We start from the raw sequence: 21,457 nt of genomic DNA, 5'->3' as shown, positions 1-21,457 counted from the left end.
GAACTGAATATCCAAACTCCTTAAACAAAGGTGGCCTTCGATATTTATAGAGCTTCAGGGCGAAGAACGTTTTCTCTCGAATGATTGCACTGATGGGATGTCATTAATTCTCTGTCTGATGCACCAACTATTTGTCACTAAAAAGTTGAGTGTACTTGCTACAGTATGTCGTTAACGGCTTATCAACTTAATTCAGAATCGACCATCATCAGCTTTCTGTCCCATCGTAATTTATTAAGCTTTCACCCAGATGCGCCCACCTTGATGCGTTGGCTCTATGCAGCCACCTTCTTAAGTAGGTTTTCACAAGCACAAATGATCGCATAACCTTGCAGTCGCAATCTCTTAATGCGCTCAGACGTCAATTTCTTCGGATTGCATTTTTGCCTTGCGTCGATGCATTTTCCTACATAAAATACGTAACTTGGCTGTTTTAATACGATGGATGCATGCGATCGCAATGTTGCAAACTTGATGCTTTTAAACGTAATATTATATATTTTTACCATCACAATCCTGCATTATTTTATAACTTTGCGCTGTAATAATGTGCACTTCTGCCTGTTATCACTCTTGCAGAAAATAAATGAGTTTCAAGACATACCTCTTGTAGAACTTCTTCAAAGCTCCTTCTCAGCTACTATCTTCTCCAAATCTTGTTGCAGACCACCTTAAGATCTTCCCCACTATTCTCTTGGTGCTTTAGATTGAGTTATGAGACTAAAAAACAAGCTTGAATCAAGGGATGAAAGAGAAATGCTCACTGTAGTAATCTTGTTGAAGAACCCTTTCTTCAACCCGAGTTTTCTCTAAAATTATTTATAGATTGCATAACCAATTTTCACTCCAATCTCTTCACTATATTACAGATCAACATGCAAAGGACAGAGTTGCAAGAGTTGCAGCTCATGCTTGGAGAAGACAAGGCAAAGAGAATGCCATTTGAGTGAACAAGTTGAAAGATGGATAATGAAAAATCTTCTTTTTCCATTTTGTGTGTTTTTCTTTTCTCTTTTTCAATTTTATCATAAAATCAAAAATAATTTTATAAACTCTATTTTGATTTTAAAACTGGAAAAATAAAATTAATTTCATAAATTAATTTTAAATAAAATTTAATTAATTTAATATCAAATATTAAATTAATTTTTATGCAAATCCATCTTTATATATTTAAATCATATTTAAATATATAAATTCTCCTATTCCATTTAATTCTTAAATTAAACTTGTAATTATACCTCATATAATTACTAATTCCCTTAATTCTAATTTGAACGTTTCAAATTAACTTATCACGTTATTCTAGAGTAGTCCGTTACGAGCTAGTAGGGGGACCTCAAGAACCTACAGATCATAGACTGCAACGATCCGAGATTAATTGGCTAAACTCATTAGACTAGATTAATCCCCATTTGTTAACTAATGGTCATTCCACTAAAACCCATAGTTGCACTCCCCTCACTGTAGATATATTATGTCCACATGATTTAACCATAATCAATAAGTCGATCCTTCACAGGTTGTTCGTAGTAACGGTTGAGTCAAATATCTGTTTTACCCTCGAGATTACATCTATTCCTCAAGTCCCTATTGATCCTCTAATGAACAACTGGTTTGTGATCAATCACTAAACCAAACTCTTTCAGCCCAGTGAGAGGGTGGGGCCTCTTGTTCAAGTCCTGGATTCAGTACTTGAGAGAACAACCTTTCTCCTATCCCTAAATCGGGTAGGTGTGAACTCCGCCTTGCACCCTATGACCCCAGCTATCTATCCGGTCTTACCCCTGAAATAGGAGTCTTATTGATCCCGCGCTGTTGAGCTAATCCTCACTTATGCAAAACTAAGGGCAATCCCAAATAAACAGAAGTTCATAGTTAGCTCAAGATTAAGATTGAGTTACCTAGGTCATCTAGGTGAAATAGTCAGTCTTACACAGTAAACAGCGTTATAAAGTAAGAGTGACTTATTTCTTGATCCTGATATTATGCAAACTCATTGCATAGGATGCCCCCACTCCTCATGTCATAACATGTATGAATTAGGATCACTTCGTATGTAGCACTTTACAACTATTTGTAACAACTACATTGTAGGCCGCATCCAATGGTGTTACTAGAATAAGGTACCCAACCTTATTCATGTACCATAGATCATTTTTACTATTTACTCGAACCTGTTCCACTCTTATGTCTCCACATAAAGTTCAAATACTCATACAATAGCCATAAGTGTTAGTTTATTGGATTTAGACTTTCAAGTAATTTATGAAATCAATAACAAATATATTGATTATAGAAAATGTTTAATAAACTGCGAGTTTTAGGTCATAAAACACAACATGATGGATGGTGGATCTCGTGGCTAAAGAGTTTAGTTAGCTATTCCCGTACCGTTGGAGCTTCAAGCCATAGGTCCCATAAGGTCCCCTTGGTAGCTTGGATAAAGTTGAGAATCAGTTTTTGGGTCAGTTTGAAATGTTCAAATTGACAAGAGGAAATTCGATTATATTTGATACAATTGAACTGATTAACTATATATGATATAATTGACTAAATGTATGAGATACATTATTTTGGAGAAATTAGATATAAATATGATTTATATCATGTAGAGGAGAAAATACTATAGTAGATATATGATATCAAATTATAGGTTAAGAATATAATATGATTATATTCATTATTTAATTAAATAGGTGGTTATGAGATAATTGGCCGAGAATTTCTCCGGAATCGTGCGAAAGTGGGAAGACTGATTTCAGTTCATGTAACTGAAGAATAAAATGAAAATTGTTTTCATTTTGTAAAAGATGCAGAAAATCGCTCACGATGTGAATCCATACGATCGCTTAGCGTTGAGAGCCTATACGATAGTGCCCATCGTCCTAAACGATCACACACACGCACACTAAACGATCGCTTACGTTTTGTAAACGATCGTTTACGTTTACTAAACGATCACTTAGCGCACCAAGAAGACTTAAACAATTGCTTACCATTTTCTGGACGATCGCTTAGCTAAACCTAAATGATCGTTTACCTTTTCCTAAACGACAAGCACCCGACTATACGATAGTCTTCTACTATCTCCCACTTTCTTGTTTGTACTACACGATCGTCTTTTCCTCCTTCTTCTACCAATTTTATCAAAGTTCGCCCTTTGGATTCTCACTCTAAGAATACCAAGGGCTTCGAGTGGTGGTGTTGTCCGCGATTTCTGTTGGTTCGTACACTGCCGATCGTGTAGATGACCGTGGTGCTGTTAGGAGACTGTTTGTTGGGCGATAAGAAGCATAGGGGAGTTCGCTTCCACTAGACTGAGTTTGATTGAAGAAAGTCTTCAACTGGTACGTTTACTCAGTCTTTTGTATTTCATTTGTTGAAGCATGCCTATAATTAGTATTACAATGCATATCTATTTGTTAGAATGTATGTATAATGATTCTGTCAGAATGAAATCGAAAAGATTCGCTTCCGCTCATGGATACTTTTTTATTTTAGTTTCTTCAATCTTAACTTTATATTAATTAATTAATAATTAAATATCATATATTTAATTTAATTTGAATCATATTCAAATAACATCCTTCCACATTGTTGGGGTTGATGCCCTAAATCTCGTAGGGTCTGTAGTTTGTAAACACTTGTATGAACAAACATTTTGTGATTTATAATATATGATATTTTATTCACTTCAGACTTTGAAATATTTGATATTTTAGTTACATTAACTACAAACCAATAAACTAAGATCCATGGTTATCGTTGTAACGTAAACATGTATGTGAAGACATACAAGTGGATTGTGTTTTAAGTGATAACCTAAATGGTCTGTAATATATGGATAATGGAGGGATACCTTATCTTGGTGACACTATGAGTATGACCCGCTTTGTAGGTGTTACAAATGTTGTAAAGTGCTACAAATGATCTAATTCTGATCATTCATGTATTAGACATGCAAGCAGGGATATTCTATACAAAGGAGTTTGTATAAGACCGGACCACGAAATGTTTAGTCTCGTTATATATCGCCGTTCATAATTAAGACTTTCATTTCACCAGGATGACTATAGGTAACATGACCTTAATCCTGAGTGAGTTATGAACTCCTGCCTATGAGGGCGGTCCTTTGATTTGCATGGGTGAGAGTGACAATATCGCCGACTAAACAAACCTACCATTTTGGGGATTCGTCTGACTGGGGAACTGGGAACTCAACTACACAATATAGAATTCACTCATTCCCTAAAGTAGGGGTAAGTAGATAAATTGCTCCTTTAAGGGTTGATTCTGGGGCTTGAACAATGTGGCATCACACCCTCTCTTGGCCTGAGAGGGGTTTAGTCATAGTGAGACTATGATCTATTGTTCATTAGAGAAATTAGTGGTACTTAAAGAGTTAGATGTAACTATAGAGGCAAAATGGTAATTTAGCCCAGCTGTACTTACGAGCGATTTATGAAGGATCATCATACTATTGATTGGTTATGTCCAATAGATACAAAAATATATCTATAGTGCAAAGAATGCAGCTGTCGATCTTTAGTGGAGTATCCGACAGTTAACAGATGGTGGATAATGTGATTAAAGAGTTTAGTTAGTTATTCACGTACCGTTGGAGCTTCAAGCTACAGGTCCAGAAGGTCCCCTTGATAGCTCAATGAATTCAAGTTGAGAATCAGTTTTTTGGGTTAGTTTGAAATGTTCAACTTAACAAGAGGGAATTTGATTATACATTATATAATTAAATTAATTCAATTATATATGATATAATTGATATAATGTATTTGATACATTATTGTTTGATTTGAGGAACTACTATTTAAATATGATTCAAATATAAATTCTATGAATAAGATTCATAGTTATTAAATTTAATATAAATATTATTTATATTAAATGCCATAAAAGAGAAAAAGAACTATGGCTTATATATTGTATATGATGCAATATTAAAACTATAGGTTATAAATATAATATGATAATTTAGTTGTTGTATTTATTTATAATTTATTAATTATATGATAATTAATATTTATTTTTCTCAATAACCAATCTTAGTGGGTGGTTATACGGTTTTTATGGCAAAGTGGAATAAAAGATGAAAAATTATTTTTCTAATCATTCTACGAAATGGCTTACATTATTAACTATCAAGTGACTAGACGATAGCATCGAGTTTATTATACGATAGTGTTGTTAGTCTAAATGATCGAGTATCTAGTCTACGTGATAGACTTCCATCTTCTACATGATAGCTCATTGTTTACTCGATCGTCTCCTCCTCCACTCCAATCTTTCCCTCAAACCAAAATAAACCAGAGCCCACAACTTCTAGATTCTCACACTGAGAATACCAAGGTAATCTAGTGGTTGTGTCTGGATCTGTTCGAGGAACAAGTTGATACTCGTTGCTGTTCGACAGAGTTTGAGTTGCTTTTGTGTTCGTGACTAATCGAGGGATATACTTGAAAAAAGTGTTCTTCAAAGGTATTGTCTCTCTAACCTTTGTATTTATTTCAAGAAGCATATTGTAATTTATGATTTAATGCATAATCTATTTAGTATGACTGTGAATGTATGTGTTCTTTCACAATGGAGTTTGGATGATCCGCTTCTGCTCATAGGTCCTCTATATTTAGAGTTCCTTCACACATAACCTATGGTTTTAATATGAATCTTATTCATATTAATTTTAACTTATAGTTTTAATATGAATCTCATTCATATTAATTTAATATTTAAATCTTAATTAAGTATGTATCTCTCATGTAACCTATAGTTTTAATATGAATCTCATTCATATTAATTATAACGTATAGTAATTTTACAAATACCATTCATACAATTAATATTAGAATCTCATTCAAATATATTACTCTCATATAATAAATTATAATTTTGAATTTCATTCAAAATTAACTTTATATATAATTGTTCAAGATTCGGGATTGATGTCGTTAATTCGACTCCAAACCAAAACAAAAGAAAATTTATAAATACCGAACTACTCCTATTACTACTAAAACGTAGCAATAGTGGTATGTTTGAGTCGATCTGCAGAGAAACACAATTGGTTTGGTTAAGTTAATTTTCTAACTAGAGCGATAAATGGGTTTTGGTGTGGAAGAGATAATATGTGTGAAATTAAAATAAAAGGGTAAATGCAATCTAAGATAGGAGTCTATCTAATTTTTAGAGCAAGAGAGAGTTCCTATGCAATTTCTTTCATTAGGCACCAATTAATTATACTGAATCTGTCAATCCCTCAACCTATTAGAGAATCTAATAGCCCAATTAGCCAAAAAGCGTTAAGAAAGGGTTCAATTATTGAGACATACTACAAGCCGGAAAGCCATATCTTGTAGCACAATTTATATGGAAAGATTATACTAGGGCATACATGAGTTTGGCCAGAAAAAGTTTAGACCCTAAACATGCGATCATAATGCTCGCATCTAAATCAATCAATATTGCATAGGCTATGACGATTTTGCAAACAAGAGTTTCAACAAATTAATTTGTCAAAAGAATTCATCGAAACTCTATTAATATTAAAATGAATCCATCCAAAGAATTCACAAGAGTAGAGCTAAATTGATTAGAAAACCTTCAAGAAATTAACATAAGGCTCTTGCTCAAAGAAATTAGATAGAGATTACCTCTCAATTCATAGACAAATCAAGAACGAACACCCAATCTATTGATTACAAACCAAAATAAAATAAAAACTAACCTAAAGATATTGTAAATTGAAGGAAATAGAAGAAGAATGAAGTTTAACTTCATCCTCCATCGATTTGGCCTCCAAAATTTGGCATATTTTGACCTAAAGACGAAGGGGGTATTTATAGGAAAGATCGCAGTGTCGCAACACTGAAAAAAGCGTTGCAATGCTGGTGTTGTGCAACTTCGAAGCTTTGAAACGTTGCAAATAGCATTGCAACGCTGCGCATTTTGCCTTAGAACGTCAGGGTTGAGCATCAGGCTAGTGTCGCAACCCTATGACAGTGGCAATTTTGTGATTTTCACTATTTTGAAGCCTGGCTGCTCAACTCACCTCCAAATTGCTTCAAATCAGTCTTTTTTACTTTGATTTCTTGGTTCTACCTCCTCGGTGCATGATACCTACAAAATAAGGAAAATAAACACATAATATCCGATAACAAGCCCGAATTAAGCTAGAAATAATAACTCTTTTTTAGAGCTAACAAACACCCCCAACTTGATTCTTGCTCGTCTCGAGCAAGGTAGAACACACAATCAAGTAGAAAATAATTAAAAACATGCTAGCTTAATTTGCAACGTTGTTACTCTAGTCTCAACAGTCAATTAGAATGTAATTTGTAATCAAGAACGCAATTCAATTATGGATAATCAATGAAGCACAAGTGGTAGGTTTGAGTCGGCGATCTGGCCACCCAGAATCAGCCCTTAAGGGAGCAATTTATCTACTTACCCATGCTTCGAGGAAGGAGTGAATTCTGTTTTGTGTAGCTGAGTTCCTCACTCCCCAATCAGACGAATCCTCAAAGTGGTTGGTTTGAGTCGGCGATCTGGCCACTTGTACCCATGCAAATCAAAGGACCACCCTCATAGGCAGGAGTTTCTAACTCACTCAGGATTAAGATCATGTTACCTATGGTCATCCTAGTGAAATGAAAGTCTCTATCATGAAAGGTGTTATATAATGAGACTAAACATTTCATGGTTCGGTCTTATACAAACTCCTTTATATAGGATACCCCCGCTCGCATGTCTCTATATGAATGACCAGGATCATATCATTTATAGCACTTTACAACACTTGTAACATCTACAAAGCAGGTTGTATCATAGTGTTACCAGGATAAGGTTTCCCTCCTTTATCCATATACTATAGACCATTTAGGTTATCACTTAAGGCACGATCGACTTGTATGTTTCCACATACATGCTTAAGTTACAACGATAACCAAGGATCTTAGTTTATTTGTTTATGGTTAATGCAACTAAAATATCTCATATTTCATAGACAGTAGTGAATAAAAATATCTCATATTATTACATCACAAATGTTTGTTCATACAGGTGTTTACAAACTACAGGACCCTACGAGATTTAGAGCATCAACCCCAACAAATGTATCTATATACATTACATTGATTTAAGTCTTATTCAAATTTTTATCTCTTTCATATATAGTATTAATTATAGATCATATTTGTAATTAACTATATACTATAATGTATCGATATACATTATACTTTATATTAATCATATTAATATAAAATTTACCTTTATTTTCCTTAAATAATTTGAACAATTCAAATTATTCTAAACAATTTGTTCCTTGTTTTACCCTTAGTGAGTTAGAATGGAGACCTAATGGACCTATAGATTATAAGCTTCAATTATACGAGATTAATTAATTAAATAAATGAACATTCATTAGTTGCAGGGCACTCTACTAAAGACCATAGCTACACTCTTCGCTTTGTAGATATATTTCCGTGTCCACGGATATAGCCAATCAATAGTAAGTCGACCATTCACGAATCGCTCGTAATTACAGCTGCGTCAAAATATCATTTTACCTCTATAATTACATCTAGCTCCTTAAGTCCCACTAATCCTCTAATGAACAACCTATTTATGGTCCTACCATAAACAAAACTCTCTCAGGCTAGTGAGAGGGAGGGGCCTTATTGCTCAAGACTCAGAGTTAACACTTAAGTGAACAATTCATCTACTTATCCTAAAGACGGAATTGAGTGAATTCCATCTTGTGTAGCTATGTTCCCAGCTCCCTACTCGGACAAATCCCCAAAATGGTAGACTTATTGAGTCGATGAATCTGGCCACTCTCACCCATATTGATCAAAGAGCTGCACTCATAGACATGAGTTCATAACTCACTCAGGATTGAGGTCGAGTAACCTATGGTCATCCTATGAAATGTTAATCTCCTTAGTCAACAGTATTATAAAGAGAGACTAATCATTTTGTGGTATGATCTTATACAGACTCTTTTTAAAGGATACCTCCACTCGTATGTCCCCACATGAACGATTAGGAGCAAATCATTTGAAACACTTTACAACTCTTATAACAATTACAAAGTGGGTCGTATCCGTAATGTCACAAGGATAATGCACCCAACTTTATCCATATACTACAGACCATTTAGGTTATTACTTAAACATGATTCATCTGTATGTTAACCATATACATGTTTAAGTTATATAAAATAACCTTGAATCTTTCTTTAATGGATTGTTGAATATATAAAATAATCGACCATTATTTCAAATAACATATTAACTACGAGGCTTTAGGGCATACATCCCAGCATTTTGTTCATTGAGTTATTAGAACATAATTCATCTTGCCTATGCCTCGCCCAATTGATTGAAAATCTAATAAATGGTCCTAATTACCTAATTAGTTGAACATGCATAGATGAATCCATAGTGAATATATTTAACTTGAAGGATCTCTTACCGAAGAGTTCCATGAGCACGTTCGGATCGCTTCGATCTCACAGTGGCCGAAATACAATAATATACATTCAAACGCACAGTTATGCAAACAAATCTTAATTAACAGCATGCTGTGAACAAGATATAACAAGGGAGAGAGTACCATACCAGTTGAAAACAATCTTCAATCTTCGGAACTCAACACAGCAAACATCTCCATGCGATCAACCAACGCCCAGCAGTAGCGTCGACTACAGCAGCACAAACAACCGCATGAACACGAACGTCGTGGGGACAACACCACCAGAAAAGAGCCTCAAGTATTCTCGGAGTGAGAACCCAAAGCGTGATCTTTGGTGAATTTGGTAGAGGAAGGAGGAAGCATGGATCATGTAGGCGATAAGCAAGTGGGAGGGGAAAAGGTGCTATCGCATAGCATGATGCTTATCGTTTAGGAGACAACACGATCGTGTAGGTTTTACTGAACGATCGTTTAGGAAATGGTATACGATCGTTTAGCAAACTCGGCACACACTACGATTGTTTAGAGAAGCTATGCGACCGTGTAGGAACTAGTGTTCGATCATTTAGACGTGAGGTGGATGATCGTTTAGGCGGAGAAGGACTATCGTATAGGCTCTCGATTCTTTTAAGTGATCATTAACAATTCACCGATGTGATCTTCTCTATTTTCTTTTGGACGACGATTCAAAATGAAACTATTTTCATTTTAATTCATCGATTACAATAACCAACGCTGCCCCACTTACCCATGTCCAAACATGATTTTTGGGTTAATTATCATAGAATTAACCAACTAAAATATTAATAAATATAATCATATTATATTTTTAACCTATAGTTTGATATCACATATCTACTATAATATTTTCTCCTCTACTTGATATAAATCATGATTATATCTAATTTCCTCTAAAATAATGTATCTCATACATTTAGCCAATTATATCATATATAGTTAACCAGTCCAATTATATCATATATAATCGAACTTCCTCTTGTCAATTTGAACATTTCAAATTAACCCAAATACTAATCCTCGACTTTATCCAAGTTACCCAGGGGACCTAATGGACTTGTGGCTCGAAGCTCCAACGATTCGTGAATAGCTGACTAAACTCTTTAGCCACAAGATCCACCATCCGTTAACTATCAAGCATTCCACTAAAGACCAACAACTAAACTCTTCTTACCACAAATATATTTCTGTGTCCATCGGATATAACCAATCATGAGTACGATGACCCTTCACAGATGCTCGTAAGTATAGCTAGGCCAAATTACCGTTTTGCCCCTGTAGTTACATCTCACTTTTTAAGTACCATTGATACCTCTAATGAACAATACAACATAGTCCAACTATGTGTAAACACCTCTCGAGCCAAGAGAAGGTGTGTGGCGCCACATTGTTTAAGCCTTGGAATTAGCCCTTAAGGGAGTTATCTATCTACTTACCCCTGCCTCGGGGAAGGAGTGAGTTCCATCTTGTGTAGCTGAGTTCCCAACTCCCAAATAAGACGAATCCCCAAAATGATAGGTTTGAATCGGCGACCTGGCCACTCGCACACATACAAATAAAAGGACCGCCCTCAATGGCAGGAGTTCCCAACTCACTCAGAATTGAGGTCATATTACTTATGGTCATCCTAGTGAAGTGAAGTCTCTGTCATGACGGTGTTATATAACAAGATGTTAACACTTCGTGGTCAAATCTTATACAAACTCTTTGTATAGGACGCCCCTGCTCGCATGTCCCTAACACGAATGATCAGGATCAGATCATCTATGACAAGTTACAGCACTTATGACCATTCAACAAAGCGGGCTGCATCCATAGCATTACCAAGATAAGGTTTCCCTCCTATATCCATATACTACAGACAATTTTGGTTATCACTCAAGACATGATCCACTTGTATGTCACCACATACATGCTTGAATCACATACAGATAACTAGGGATTTTATGTTTATTGGTTTGTGGTAAAGAAAATAAAACAAGCAACTGAGCAAAAATACAAAATGTGAAATAAATATCATATATTATACAATACAAGCGTTCGTACAAACTACAGGACACGAGACTTTAGGGTATCAACCCCAACATAACTAACCGCATTGCGCTATAGGAATTACTCTAGGATGAATATTTATTTTACAATTTCCTAATTAAACATTCAATATATCATCCCTTAGGCCATTAGGTCAACGCTTTTCATTATAGACAACCAATTACAAGTCTATTAAATCTTTTGCTTCTTGAAAATTAACCTATAATTCCATTTCACATATCACAAGTAAATCTTAAACAATCAATTGTAAATTCCAAAGTAATTTGTTAGATAATTAAGAGAAAATACAATCATAAAGCACAATTAAATGGAAAGAAACTCAAGATATAAGAACTACATTCAAACAGATCTCCCAATATTACACAGAGTTCATCTCAAAATCAGATCTCCCAATATTACATAGAGTTCATCTCAAAATCTTCTAAACTAGAAATCCATAAACCTTACCTTCCCATCAAGAGGGAGAAGACAAGATCCAACATCATCTTTGTCGATTACATAAGAAAAAAGAAGAAAAATACAAATGAAAGAGAGAAAACGAGGAGAAGCTCGACTGAGAGTTGAATGGAAGATCAAATCTGCCCTAAAATGAAGCAGCCCTAAAATAATATCACGACATTCAGCACCATGGCACTGTTGCCATCAAGGCCCCTTTTCCATAGCCTAGCATTGTAGCACCCTCTGCTACTCACCTTCTTTCTCCTTTGTCACACACCATGTAGCACTGCGGTGCTACACGAAATATGGTGCTACTGCCTTTGGGTGCCAATATGATGGACGCCTCATCTCCAAGGGCATTTTCGTAATTTTGACTCCCTTCAAGCCCAGTTGCTCTTTTTAGCTCTTGATTGATCCAAATGAACCGTAACAGTCAATTCTACCTCTTAGGTGCTTGATACATGTAAAAACACTAAATAAACATATTAAACATAGTAACGACCTTATATTAAACAGAGTTTCCAAATATATAATTTTTGTTGGGTTGTATGTCCTAAAACTCTTAGTTTGTAATGTTAAACATATTCTATTATCAATAAAGATGTTATCGACGTTTATTCAATAAAACTGTTATTGAATATGTGAATTGTACTTATAAAGACTAAATCTAACAAATCAAAGATCCATGGCTATTATTTGAATTGAATACATGAACTTTATGTGGAGACATAAGAGTGGATCAAGACTAGTAAATAGCCAAAATGGTCTATAGTATACGAATAAGGCTAGGTATCTTATTCTGGTAACACTATTGGATGCGGTCTACTCTGTAGTTGTTACAATTTGTTGTAAAGTGCTACAAACAAAGTTATCCTAGTTCATTCTTGTATTGACATGAGGAGCAGGGGCGTCCTATGCAATGAGTTTACATAAGATCAGACCAAGAATTAAATGAATCTTACTTTATAACATTGTTTACTGTTTAAGACTGACTATTTCAAAGCGATGACCTAGGTAACTTGACCTTAATCCTGAGCTAACTATGAACTCATGTTTATCCGGGATTATCCTTAGATTTGCATGGGTGAGGGTTGGCTCAACAGCGCCGACTCAATAAACCTACCATTTTAGGGGTAAGAACAGTAGATAGCTGGGAACATAAGGTGCAGCTATCAGTATTTAATGGAATGACCTATAGTTAATAAATGTTGATTAATTTAATTAGAGAGTTTAATTTTATCAGTGGAACTTCTAATCTATAGGTCTATAAAGTTCTCTTACTAGCTCAATAAGGGCTAATGAGAATCAATTAATTTTGGATTATTTTGAATTGTTCATATTAATTAAAGAGAATTAATAGTATGAGATACAATTAATATAATGGATTTGGATACATTACATTATAAAGTTTAATGAGAGAAATAAATATTTGAATATGATTCAACATTAATTATATGAATGAGATTCATATAAATACTATAGGTTAAAATTAATATGAATATGGTTCATATTAATACTATAGATTATATGAGAGAGCATAAACTATAGTATATTATATCAAATATAATAAATAGTTTAATTTAATTATGTTAAATTAGTTAATGTAATTAGAATTGAAATTGGAAATAACTCCTTCATGTTGTGATGGGAAGTTTTGTGATAACTCCCTCACATCTCTCATATGCAATATCCAGACGAGTTGCGCGGAATCAGTTCATTACGTGAAAAATATTTTGTAGAAATTTTCTCTAAAAAAAAAAAAAAAACTCTTCTCCTTCACCCAAAATTAACTAGGCAAGCCCACCCTTCTGTCTTAATTCTCACCTTGAGAATAGTGAGGAAGACTTCATTGGGGGTGCCAAGAAGTTGTGTTCTTGCTGTATTCATGATTGAAGCATTTAAGTAGAAGAGGAGAGATCGTGGTCTTGCTATATTTAGAAAGCATGCTTTAGGTTTTAATGTTTATCGTTCAGTTTCTTCTCTATTTTAAGTTATGCCAAAAATAAATTCTTAGATACAAGCGAGCCAAAAATAAATTCTTAGATACAAGCGATCACTTGCTTCTGCTGCGAGAATTTGATTCCTTTAGATGTAAGGTATATCTCCTAATTTGGGAGCAAATATTATGTCATATTTCTCTTTAATGAACTATGCATTTAATTTATGTTTTTTTGAATCATTGTTCACATTCAAATGTATGTTTATGAATGGATTGACTCTTCAACTCACGAATGTATGTCTTAGCTATTGATTCGTGGCTTACGCGTTCTTTAATTGTTCGTCTAGCTAAAATCACAAGTAGCAATTAGTTTAATCATGTATGCTAGGAATATAGGCTTTCCATATACCTTGAATGCATAATAAAACCTAGGTTCAAAGATTAATTAGTTGGTTGATGAGGCTACCTAATTGGTTAACCACACAATGGAATTCTAATTCATAATGAAATTGTGTTAATTCTATAGAGATGCTTTTGAATCCAATAGGATTAATGCATTTAGTTTAATTAGGACTTAAACTTTAATTAATAATTAGGATATCTGCTTAGTTTAATCGAACAAATTGGCTGCTTGTAGTGTCAGTGAGTTTGGTTAAGTTGAGTAAGTTGTTGTGCATGCATAAACGGATGTATGTTCAACCAAGAAAAGTGAATGATCGAAATTTGCAGAGGAATCCCTTTGCTTCTAGAACTATAATTTCCAATCCTAAGTTACATTTACCTACTTTATTCTTGAATTTCATGCAAATTATATCTTTCCACACTAAACTCCTACCATTTATTGCTATAACTAGTTAATTGACTCTTGAAAACATATCTCGCACTTTTCTGCAGATCGACCTGGACTTGCCACTTATACTACTCTGTAGTATAGATAGTAGAGTTCGGTAAATAGAATGTATTTGATTGGTCATTTGTAGATGATAGTAGAAGGCTAGATCACACATCATACTTACATGCTTGCATATCTATCCTAGTACATAGACCATAAGACACCTAACTGAACATAGTTGCACTTGCTTACATAACCTTACAGACATACTGATATCCTTGATTTGGTGCCATACTATGCATAAATACCCCACACCATAACTACCAGTTCTACATGTAACATTTACAAAGTAATTTCACTTATAAATATCATTAACATGAACTAGTTTTGTTTCCTAGGTCTAACTAATTGGACTGAAATGGTGTCGAATCCTTCGATTAAATCAAATAAAGTTATGTTCCTTCCTTAATTACGTAATAGTGGAAGTACGAGTCGAATCTGCAGGGAACCTTCGTGTTTCTGAGTTAGAATGTTAATGAACCTGAGGTAACCAAGGGGGATTGTTGGTTGACATTTGCAAGAAAAAATTAATCTACATAAAAGAAAATTAGAGCAAGAGAGATTTGCAAAACGATATCAATGAAAGGTCTAGCTTGGGTTTGTTTCGAAGTTTCCTAATTTAGTCTATTTGGTCATAGAACATGAGAGATCAATTTGAATTCTTGTTCATACTTAGCCAAATTAATAAGAGAAGCTAATTAATGAACCTTATTATCAAATTAGCCCAAAATGAATAGATGAAACACATGTTAATCAAATAGGCCTAAATCGCATTAAGATCAAGGGTAATGCTAAGTTGAATATTTCACCGAAAATGCCATAATCAAACATTCAAATTGTAATAACCCAACTTCCTAGGATTTATACTAGGCCATTACTATACGCATACATAAATCTCAAAACGACTCTCTCATAAATTTTATCTAAAATCAAAAGAATTTTATTAAATAAACAGTTTTTGCAAAATCTAAATAATTGAAAATCTTTGAAAAGAGTCCCCTTGAAATATAAATTCAAAATAAATTTTATGAAGCTTTATAAATAAAAATTTCAAACATGGAACTCTAAGTTCAAACATAAAGATTGGAATTTAAAACATTAAAGAATGAAAACATGAGAGGAAGCATCTCTCTAATTACAATGACACGGTCATAGATTCATTCTATCATTCGCCTGTGTGTCCTTATCCTACCTAAAAAACATAACATAATAAAGAATGAGTATAAAATACTCAGTAAGTAACCCCATTACTAGGGTCAAGCTATGCATTTATGTCCAATAAATGCAACTTTCTAGTGAGATATGCAAAAACCTCTACTAATCCTGGATGACCATCTAGTGAATAGTTTAACGCGATCTATCGTAGATGAGATATACCCACAAACCTCTGGTGAAATCTCGAAGGAGAAAACTAACCTCTAGTGAATCCCGTAGGAAACACAAACCTATGATAAAATCCAGAAGAAGATCACTAACCTCTGGTGAAATTCCGAAAGAGATCACAAACCTCTGGTGAAATCTCGAAGGAGATCACTAATCTCTGGTGAATTCTAAAAGAAACACAAACCTCTAGTGATCCTGAAGGATATTACTAACCTCTAGTGAATCCCAAAGGAGACACTAACCTCTGGTGAATCCCGTAAGAAACAAAAACCTCTAGTGAAATCCTGAAGAAGATCACTAATTTCTGGTGAATCCCGAAGGAAACACAAACATCTAGTGAATCCAGAAAGAAACACTAACCTTTAATGAATCAAGAAATAAACACTAACCTCTGGTGAATCCCGTAAGAAACACAAACCTTTGATGAATCCTAAAGAAATCACAAACCTTTGGTAAGTACATGTATACGAGTAGGGGGTAACTATCACTAACATAAATATCATGCATCATAAAATAGAGTCACACATAAATCATAATATAAAGCTCATTCATCCTCATACATGTCAAATAAAAACTAGATCATGTTCATACATTCTCCTAAAATATCTTATAAAATAAGATCATGCTCATTCTTATCACATACATCAAACAGGACAGTTATATGTTCATATTTCCTCTCTAATCATCATGATTCATACAGTCTTAGAACCATCAAAATTATCCTTAATTTTATCGCCCGACACAAAAGTGGTTTCAATAATATATTATTTACCTCAAATTGAAATTCCAAATTAATCCAAGAAATCAACCTCCAACAAAAACTTGAATTAATGTCTCAAACACTTTGTTTACCCCAAATTTATTCTAAACTTCGCTCAAAGAATCAAATAAATTATGTGCCACAAAGTTCCGGAACTTGTTGAATCATACACTAACAACTTTAAAAAACTTGAATTGATGCTCCAAATCTTATGGGTAAATCAAGTTTGGCTAAAAATTCAATGTTTACTAAAGAACCAATCAAGAAAACCAAAGAAAAAAATCATCAACAACTCACCAAATAAAAACCTAACGAGTGGCGGTGACCAGCAGACGCACAACTGCAAACGGCTAAAAAAAATATGAAAGTTTGGAATGAAGTGAATGGTTTGAAATGTAATGGATGGTTGTATTTATAGAGGAAAATTAATCTTAATCTTAAATTATTTGGGATTCCATAACTTGATGTTGTAGATAGATTAGATTTTCTTTTTTAATATGACACTTTGTCTAATTAGGAAATCTATTTTTTTTTAACAAAAATCAATAACTAAAGTAGTAGATAGATTAGATTTTTTTTAAATAAGACATTTTCTCTAATTAGGAATTCCATATTTTAATTAATTAGAAAATCCATAGTCTAAATAATTTGGGAATCCATATTCTAATTGAATTAGAAATTTCATAATCTAAATAAATTAGAAATTTCATAACCTAATTAATTTAAATTAAATTCAAATTTCTCTTATCAACTCAATTTAAATTAATTTTCTTCTTTTATTTGGATCCAAACTTCAAAATTAAAGAGGATAAAATTCAAGACAACAATTTCCCCTTTTGCTTCTTAAATTTCAAAATCCTTTTAATTTTCAAAAACCTAATTCTTTTCCTTTCTCTATTTTCAAATCTATAATCCAAAAATTTCAAATCTCTTATCAAATTAATCTCAAACCAATTAACTTCTCCAATTAACTTAATTTTTGGCTCCAAAACCAAAATTAAAGGGAACATACAATCCAATAATTGAGACAAATTACATCCTTCAAAATATTTAATCAATTTAAAAACACACTTTGTCCGAAGTAAATTAATCCATTTTTCTCTTAAATTGAATTAAAATTCTGATTTTTTACAAATATCTTTTAAATTAATTATCTTGCTTTCCAAATTAAATTTTTAGCCCCAATATATCAAAAAAACACCCAAATATTTCAAGATAATTTAATACAAATTAACTAAAAAATTCAGGATGTTACCCGAATTGATTTCCTCTAGGTTGATTACACAATACTAATTGTTGTCGACAAACTATTGTACAAGATAATCTAACCACTTGTTTCTTAGTAATTAATATGTCACGTATTATATGCTAATCACACAATCTAAGAGAAGTTTGTCCGACAATCCAAGATAATGTGATAATTTAGAAATTGACTTAAGAAGGAAAATTAGAAAAAAAAGATCAACTCAGTCCATGAAGAACAATTCTCACAAATTCAACTAAAAAGGAAAATTCTCTTAAAAACCCAAGCTAGATCTACTTACTTTAGCTAAGAATAATCTTCCTAATTGATGGAAGAGTAATCCCAAGCATAAATACAAACTAAAGAAGAAAATTTGGAAGAGAAAATTTCAGAGAAATCAAGTGGCTGCTTGAATGTCTGCCCTAAAATGAAAAAGTGATATTTATAAAAACGACGGAGTGTCGCAATGCTGTCCTTGTAGCATGTGCGCATGTCTTGAATTTCTATCAAAGTACATAGCGTCACAGGGTACAGGACTGCGCAACAACAATACCCTGATCCGAGGCATAGTGTCTTTTGGCACTATGCCGAAGTGTCGAAGTAGCGCTATGACTCCATGTCTGCACAGCTACTACATTTAGGTGTCGCACATAGCACTACGTGCCGCTATGCGACGCCTTGCCCTTGGGGCTGTTTTGGTAATTTTCATCCTTCTTTCCCGGATGATGCAAAGCTCCGTTTTGGTTTTTTCTTAGCAACATTTTAGCTCTAATGTTCCGTTCTACCTCTTTGATGCCAAGACCTAAAATCACTAAATAAAAATATCACTAATGAACGATCTTGAATTAAGTAGAGCAAGATAGTACATTTTTGGTACTATAACCAACCGTTAGCAGAAACCATACTTATCATATCACACATCTAGCTGCATAACATAACTGCTTAATTTAGGTAATTCACGCATAATATATTCTTACCTAATTCCATGCGGCTAACCAGATTTTAATGCAAAGTTACACACAATTATGTCACGCTTATCCTAAACATGTTCTACTGATCAACATAGTAATATAAATTATGAGAGACATAGAATCTTGCAATATCAAACAACACAAACATGCTTTGCAAAATAGGTCAATTAAATATCACAAAATAATATTCAATCAAACGTACTTTAAAAAAACATAATAGAAATCGATCATAATCAATAATCAAATTCAAAGATTCAACACATCACAATTCAAGGATGAGCTTTCTAATCAACCAATCCCCTTATTTCAAGGGCATCTCTAAAGAAGGTTTGGTGGTTGTATAATTCCCAAGCGAAGTTGTCTACTTGTCGCATTTTGTTGGAAGCTCTTTACCTTCTCCATAATGAAGGCTATGTAGTCTTGGAAATTCAATGGATAATTATTTATAAAAGTCAAACACAACAATAAACCAATAAAATAAATCACATCTATATTAGAAAACACTCATTTAGCAATGTATGGTGGAACAACTATACAATTAAACAAGTAGATTAAATAAAACACTCAATTTGGTAATCTATGATAGAATCCGCTTACAACTAAAATTAGTCGTCACAAACAATAATTATACAACACAATAAAACAAAACATACAATTTGATATTATGATAGAATTCACTTACCTCAAACTTGAAATCTAAATCCTTTTTAAGATTCCTATATAACATTTAGCATGACTTAAATTAGTTCTTAAAATTTAATTTCTTAAAGGAAGTTCATTAGCTAGCGAAGTACACTAATTTATCTAGCTAGCCTAAACTATATATTAATTATCATAGTTATCCTTATTAATAAAATTATTACATAAATCTCATAACTTAATATTTGTAGTGATCATATTAGTCTTTGATATATACCTAAAAAATACATGAAGATGATTTTCAAATGTTAACATTTATGAAGAAAAAAAAGTTGAAAACCCGAATAATAGTTTTTTTTATCAAATTTAAGTTCTATGCAAAATAAATCATAAAAAATTAATTTTAATGCCTTAAACATACTGTTTGTCTAACTTTAAGTTATTGATCATTATTTCAAAGTTTCATAGCTAACGTGTTTTAATTTTGATACCAAGCAAGTTAAAACTAGAAAGATTGCATTAACCAACGGAACACAATTTTAGAATAGTTTTATGGATTGTTTTGAACCATTTTTATTCTAATTATAAGATCTAGAATCAACATTTTATGATGTAAATAGAAATAAAAAAAAATACCTAGGTTTGCTAAGAACAACCCTTGAAAAAAATTGAAAGTTGGAAAAAATTTGTCACTACCATCTATGTGTTTTCATCTCTATTGTAAGGATGGATGAAGACTATTTTTGGCATGTGAGAACACCTCTTCTTCTCCCTCCTCCATGCATGCACGACAAAGAACTATTAAAATGAGGTTTTTGACTCTTCAATTCACTCACCTGAATTCTTAATTACCCTTGGTTCAAAGTTTAAAAGGTTGGAGTAAGGAAACTATCCTATTTCCTATGCACACGACAAACAAGTACCAATGGATTAATTTAAACTCTTATTTTTTTAAATCCCTAATTATATTGTTCTACATTCTTAATAATTTAGTGAAAAACTTATGATAAAATTACAAACTACTACGAAAATTGTAAACATCAAGACTATACATCAACTTAATGTCACATTACTACCCTATTAAATAATATTGTATTTATATTCATTCTCCCCTTCTAATATTAAAATAACTAAATATAAATTTAACTAAGTCACTAATATTTAGAGTAAATTTTAGAATTGCAATAATTATATGCAAATAAGTATTCAAATCGACCTTGATAAAAATAGTTATATCAATTAAGCTTAATAACTCATTATCTTACATTAAGTTTATAAAAAATGCTAAACTAAATTCAAATGGTTAATAACACTAGTTTATCTAAATTAGAAGAAGCATAATAATATTATAAAATTCTGAAAATGTGTTTATGGATTGTGCGGGTCATTACATGAACTGCATTTCCTTTCCCTCTTTCTATTTCTTTCTTTTGTAGACCCAACATCCTTTGACATACCAACATGACGACTAACTCAACTGATATAATACTCGTACTATCGATTTCGAAGTTAGAAGTTTGATTCCCTCACTCCATTCCTGATTAGTGTTTCTTGTTTTAGCGGCTAGTTGGGTTTCGTTTTACCTTACTTACGTTCAAGGTTGCAGGTTCAAGATAATATGCATTCTTTTCAA

Source organism: Benincasa hispida, chromosome 11, assembly GCF_027475165.1.
Source record: "Benincasa hispida cultivar pf3 chromosome 11, pf3_genome.v1.1, whole genome shotgun sequence".
Classification (NCBI taxonomy): Eukaryota; Viridiplantae; Streptophyta; class Magnoliopsida; order Cucurbitales; family Cucurbitaceae; genus Benincasa; species Benincasa hispida.
The sequence above is the reverse complement of the archived record's forward strand: the minus strand, read 5'-3'. Positions refer to the sequence as shown.